The sequence below is a fragment of the Eleutherodactylus coqui genome, chromosome 5 (assembly GCF_035609145.1).
Source record: "Eleutherodactylus coqui strain aEleCoq1 chromosome 5, aEleCoq1.hap1, whole genome shotgun sequence".
NCBI classification, from domain to species: domain Eukaryota; kingdom Metazoa; phylum Chordata; class Amphibia; order Anura; family Eleutherodactylidae; genus Eleutherodactylus; species Eleutherodactylus coqui.
In genome coordinates this window covers 23,340,112-23,347,376 of record NC_089841.1, presented here as the reverse complement: position 1 = coordinate 23,347,376, position 7,265 = coordinate 23,340,112, and positions in this window count along the sequence as shown.

Here is a 7,265-nt window from a genome sequence, read left to right as displayed (position 1 = left end):
TCACTCACTCACTCACTGACTCGCCACTAATTCTCTCACTTCCCGATGTCTTGGGAAACATGAAATTCAGCATGAGCATAGAATATGTCATAAATAGGAAAAGTAAAAAGGTCCCAACTCGATTATTCAATTCTAGCGCAAAAGAACTAGCGTCCAAATTTTACGTACGGAATCTAAATCTCTCACTTCCTGATGTCGTAGAAACATGAAATTTGGCACGAGCATTGATTATGTCATAAATAGGAAAAGTTAATGGGTTGCAACTTGATTATTCAATTCTATGCGCAAAAGAATTAGCGTCCAAATTTTACGTATGGAATCTAATTCTCTCACTTTCTAATGTCATTTTATATAAAGGAATTGTCGCATGGTTGCCTCCACGTGGTGTTTCCTGGGTAACGCAGAGAACCATGCAAAATGGTGAACATGTTGTTTTCCTCGGTATCTGTACAGTAACCCACGACTTCATAAGATTTTCTGTCTGAACACCATATAAACACCAGTACCAAATTAACTCGGGCGAAGCCGGGTATATCAGCTAGTATGTGCATATATGTCTGTTCAGTTGCTATGATTTGTATCTTGCTGTCTTTGCAGTGCTCTGCTACATCCACAATACACATACAGTACAGGAGCATGTACATTACACATACAGCTCTGCTACATCCACAATACACATACAGTACAGGAGCGTGTACATTACACACATACAGCTCTGCTAAATCCACAATATACATACAGTACAGGAGCGTGTACATTACACACATACAGCTCTGCTACATCCACAATACACATACAGTACAGGAGCGTGTACATTACACACATACAGCTCTGCTACATCCACAATACACATACAGTACAGGAGCGTGTACATTACACACATACAGCTCTGCTACATCCACAATACACATACAGTACAGGAGCGTGTACATTACACACATACAGCTCTGCTACATCCACAATACACATACAGTACAGGAGCGTGTACATTACACACATACAGCTCTGCTACATCTACAATACACATACAGTACAGGAGCGTGTGCATTACACACATACAGCTCTGCTACATCCACAATACGCATACAGTACAGGAGCGTGTACATTACACACATACAGCTCTGCTACATCCACAAGACACATACAGTACAGGAACATGTACATTACACACATACAGCTCTGCTACATCCACAATACACATACAGTACAGGAGCGTGTACATTACACACATACAGCTCTGCTACATCCACAATACACATACAGTACAGGAGCGTGTACATTACACACATACAGCTCTGCTACATCCACAATACACATACAGTACAGGAGCGTGTACATTACACACATACAGCTCTGCTACATCCACAATACACATACAGTACAGGAGCGTGTACATTACACACATACAGCTCTGCTACATCCACAGTACACATACAGTACAGGAGCGCGTACATTACACACATACAGCTCTGCTACATCCACAATACACATACAGTACAGGAGCGTGTACATTACACACATACAGCTCTGCTACATCCACAATACAGATACAGTGCAGGAGCGTGTACATTACACACATACAGCTCTACTACATCCACAATACAGATACAGTGCAGGAGCGTGTACATTACACACATACAGCTCTGCTACATCCACAATACACATACAGTACAGGGGCGTGTACATTACACACATACAGCTCTGCTACATCCACAATACACATACAGTACAGGAGCGTGTACATTACACACATACAGCTCTGCTACATCCACAATACACATACAGTACAGGAGCGTGTACATTACACACATACAGCTCTGCTACATCCACAATACACATACAGTACAGGAGCGTGTACATTACACACATACAGCTCTACTACATCCACAATACACATACAGTACAGGAGCGTGTACATTACACACATACAGCTCTGCTACATCCACAATACACATACAGTACAGGAGCGTGTACATTACACACATACAGCTCTGCTACATCCACAATACACATACAGTACAGGAGCGTGTACATTACACACATACAGCTCTGCTACATCCACAATACACATACAGTACAGGAGCGTGTACATTACACACATACAGCTCTGCTACATCCACAATACATATACAGTACAGGAGCGTGTACGTTACACACATACAGCTCTGCTACATACACAATACACATACAGTACAGGAGCGTGTACGTTACACACATACAGCTCTGCTACATCCACAATACACATACAGTACAGGAGCGTGTACATTACACACATACAGCTCTGCTACATCCACAATACACATACAGTACAGGAGCGTGTACATTACACACATACAGCTCTGCTACATCCACAATACACATATAGTACAGGAGAGTGTACATTACACACATACAGCTCTGCTACATCCACAATACACACACAGTACAGGAGCGTGTACATTACACACATACAGCTCTGCTACATCCACAATACACATACAGTACAGGAGCGTGTACATTACACACATACAGCTCTGCTACATCCACAATACACATACAGTACAGGAGCATGTACATTACACACATACAGCTCTGCTACATCCACAATACACATACAGTACAGGAGCGTGTACATTACACACATACAGCTCTGCTACATCCTCAGTACACATACAGTACAGGAGCGTGTATATTACACACATACAGCTCTGCTACATCCACAATACACATACAGTACAGGAGCGTGTACATTACACACATACAGCTCTGCTACATCCACAATACACATACAGTACAGGAGCCTGTACATTACACACATACAGCTCTGCTACATCCACAATACACACACAGTACAGGAGCCTGTACATTACACACATACAGCTCTGCTACATCAACAATACACATACAGTATAGGAGCGTGTACATTACACACATACAGCTCTGCTACATCCACAATACACATACAGTACAGGAGCGTGTACATTACACACATACAGCTCTGCTACATCCACCATACACATACAGTACAGGAGCGTGTACATTACACACATACAGCTCTGCTACATCCACAATACACAGACAGTACAGGAGCGTGTACATTACACACATACAGCTCTGCTACATCCACAATACACATACAGTACAGGAGCGTGTACATTACACACATACAGCTCTGCTACATCCTCAGTACACATACAGTACAGGAGCGTGTACATTACACACATACAGCTCTGCTACATCCACAATACACATACAGTACAGGAGCGTGTACATTACACACATACAGCTCTGCTACATCCACAATAGACATACAGTACAGGAGCGTGTACATTACACACATACAGCTCTGCTACATCCACAATATGCATACAGTACAGGAGCGTGTACATTACACACATACAGCTCTGCTACATCAACAATACACATACAGTATAGGAGCGTGTACATTACACACATACAGCTCTGCTACATCCACAATACACATACAGTACAGGAGCGTGTACATTACACACATACAGCTCTGCTACATCCACAATACACATACAGTACAGGAGCGTGTACATTACACACATACAGCTCTGCTACATCCACAATACACATACAGCACAGGAGCGTGTACATTACACACATACAGCTCTGCTACATCCACAATATACATACAGTACAGGAGCGTGTACATTACACACATACAGCTCTGCTACATCTACAATACACATACAGTACAGGAGCGTGTACATTACACACATACAGCTCTGCTACATCCACAGTACACATACAGTACAGGAGCGTGTACATTACACACATACAGCTCTGCTACATCCACCATACACATACAGTACAGGAGCGTGTACATTACACACATACAGCTCTGCTACATCCACAATACACATACAGTACAGGAGCGTGTACATTACACACATACAGCTCTGCTACATCCACAATACACATACAGTACAGGAGCGTCTACATTACACACATACAGCTCTGCTGCATCCACAATACACATACAGTACAGGAGCATGTACATTACACACATACAGCTCTGCTACATCCACAGTACACATACAGTACAGGAGCGTGTACATTACACACATACAGCTCTGCTACATCCACAATACACATACAGTACAGGAGCGTGTACATTACACACATACAGCTCTGCTACATCCACAATACACATACAGTACAGGAGCGTGTACATTACACATACAGCTCTGCTACATCCACAGTACACATACAGTACAGGAGCGTGTACATTACACACATACAGCTCTGCTACATCCACAATACACATACAGTACAGGAGCCTGTACATTACACACATACAGCTCTGCTGCATCCACAATACACATATAGTACAGGAGCGGGTACATTACACACATACAGCTCTGCTACATCCACAATACACATACAGTACAGGAGCGTGTACATTACACACATACAGCTCTGCTACATCCACAATACACATACAGGACAGGAGCGTGTACATTACACACATACAGCTCTGCTACATCCACAATACACATACAGTACAGGAGCGTGTACATTACACACATACAGCTCTGCTACATCCACAATACACATACAGTACAGGAGCGTGTACATTACACACATACAGCTCTACTACATCCACAATACACATACACGTACAGGAGCGTGTACATTACACACATACAGCTCTGCTACATCCACAATACACATACAGTACAGGGGCGTGTACATTACACACATACAGCTCTGCTACATCCACAATACACATACAGTACAGGAGCGTGTACATTACACACATACAGCTCTGCTACATCCACAATACACATACAGTACAGGAGCGTGTACAGTACACACATACAGCTCTGCTACATCCACAGTACACATACAGTACAGGAGCGTGTACATTACACACATACAGCTCTGCTACATCCACAATACACATACAGTACAGGAGCGTGTACATTACACACATACAGCTCTACTACATCCACAATACACATACAGTGCAGGAGCGTGTACATCACACACATACAGCTCTGCTACATCCACAATACACATACAGTACAGGAGCGTGTACATTACACACATACAGCTCTGCTACATCCACAATACACATACAGTACAGGAGCGTGTACATTACACACATACAGCTCTGCTACATCCACAATATACATACAGTACAGGAGCGTGTACATTACACACATACAGCTCTGCTACATCCACAATACACATACAGTACAGGAGCGTGTACATTACACACATACAGCTCTACTACATCCACAATACACATACAGTACAGGAGCTTGTACATTACACACATACAGCTCTGCTACATCCACAATACACATACAGTACAGGAGCGTGTACATTACACACATACAGCTCTGCTACATCCACAATACACATACAGTACAGGAGCGTGTACATTACACACATACAGCTCTGCTACATCCACAATACACATACAGTACAGGAGTGTGTACATTACACACATACAGCTCTGCTACATCCACAATACACATACAGTACAGGAGCGTGTACATTACACACATACAGCTCTGCTACATCCACAATACAATTACAGTACAGGAGCGTGTACATTACACACATACAGCTCTGCTACATCCACAATACACATACAGTACAGGAGCGTGTACATTACACACAGCTCTGCTACATCCACAATACACATACAGTACAGGAGCGTGTACATTACACACATACAGCTCTGCTACATCCACAGTACACATACAGTACAGGAGCGTGTACATTACACACATACAGCTCTGCTACATCCACAATACACATACAGTACAGGAGCGTGTACATTACACACATACAGCTCTGCTACATCCACAATACACATACAGTACAGGAGCGTGTACATTACACACATACAGCTCTGCTACATCCACAATACACATACAGTACAGGAGCGTGTACATTACACACATACAGCTCTGCTACATCCACAGTACACATACAGTACAGGAGCGTGTTCATTACACACATACAGCTTTGCTACATCCACAATACACATACAGTACAGGAGCGTGTACATTACACACATACAGCTCTGCTACATCCACAATACACATACAGTACAGGAGCGTGTACATTACACACATACAGCTCTGCTACATCCACAATACACATACAGTACAGGAGCGTGTACATTACACACATACAGCTCTGCTACATCCACAATACACATACAGTACAGGAGCGTGCACATTACACACATACAGCTCTGCTACATCCACAATACACATACAGTACAGGAGCGTGTACATTACACACATACAGCTCTGCTACACCCACAATACACATACAGTACAGGAGCGTGTACATTACACACATACAGCTCTGCTACATCCACAATACACATACAGTACAGGAGCGTGTACATTACACACATACAGCTCTACTACATCCACAATACACATACAGTACAGGAGCGTGTACATTACACACATACAGCTCTGTTACATCCACAATACACATACAGTACAGGAGCGTGTACATTACACACATACAGCTCTGCTACATCCACAATACACATACAGTACAGGAGCGTGTACATTACACACATACAGCTCTGCTACATCCACAATACACATGCAGTACAGGAGCGTGTACATTACACACATACAGCTCTGCTACATCCACAATACACATACAGTACAGGAGCGTGTACATTACACACATACAGCTCTGCTACATCCACAATACACATACAGTACAGGAGCGTGTACATTACACACATACAGCCCTGCTACATCCACAATACACATACAGTACAGGAGCGTGTACATTACACACATACAGCTCTGCTACATCCACAATACACATACAGTACAGGAGCGTGTACATTACACACATACAGCTCTGCTACATCCACACTACACATACAGTACAGGAGCGTGTACATTACACACATACAGCTCTGCTACATCCACAATACACATACAGTACAGGAGCGTGTACATTACACACATACAGCTCTGCTACATCCACAATACACATACAGTACAGGAGCGTGTACATTACACACATACAGCTCTGCTACATCCACAATACACATACAGTACAGGGGCGTGTACATTACACACATACAGCTCTGCTACATCCACAATACACATACAGTACAGGAGCGTGTACATTACACACATACAGCTCTGCTACATCCACAGTACACATACAGTACAGGAGCGTGTACATTACACACATACAGCTCTGCTACATCCACAATACACATACAGTACAGGAGCGTGTACATTACACACATACAGCTC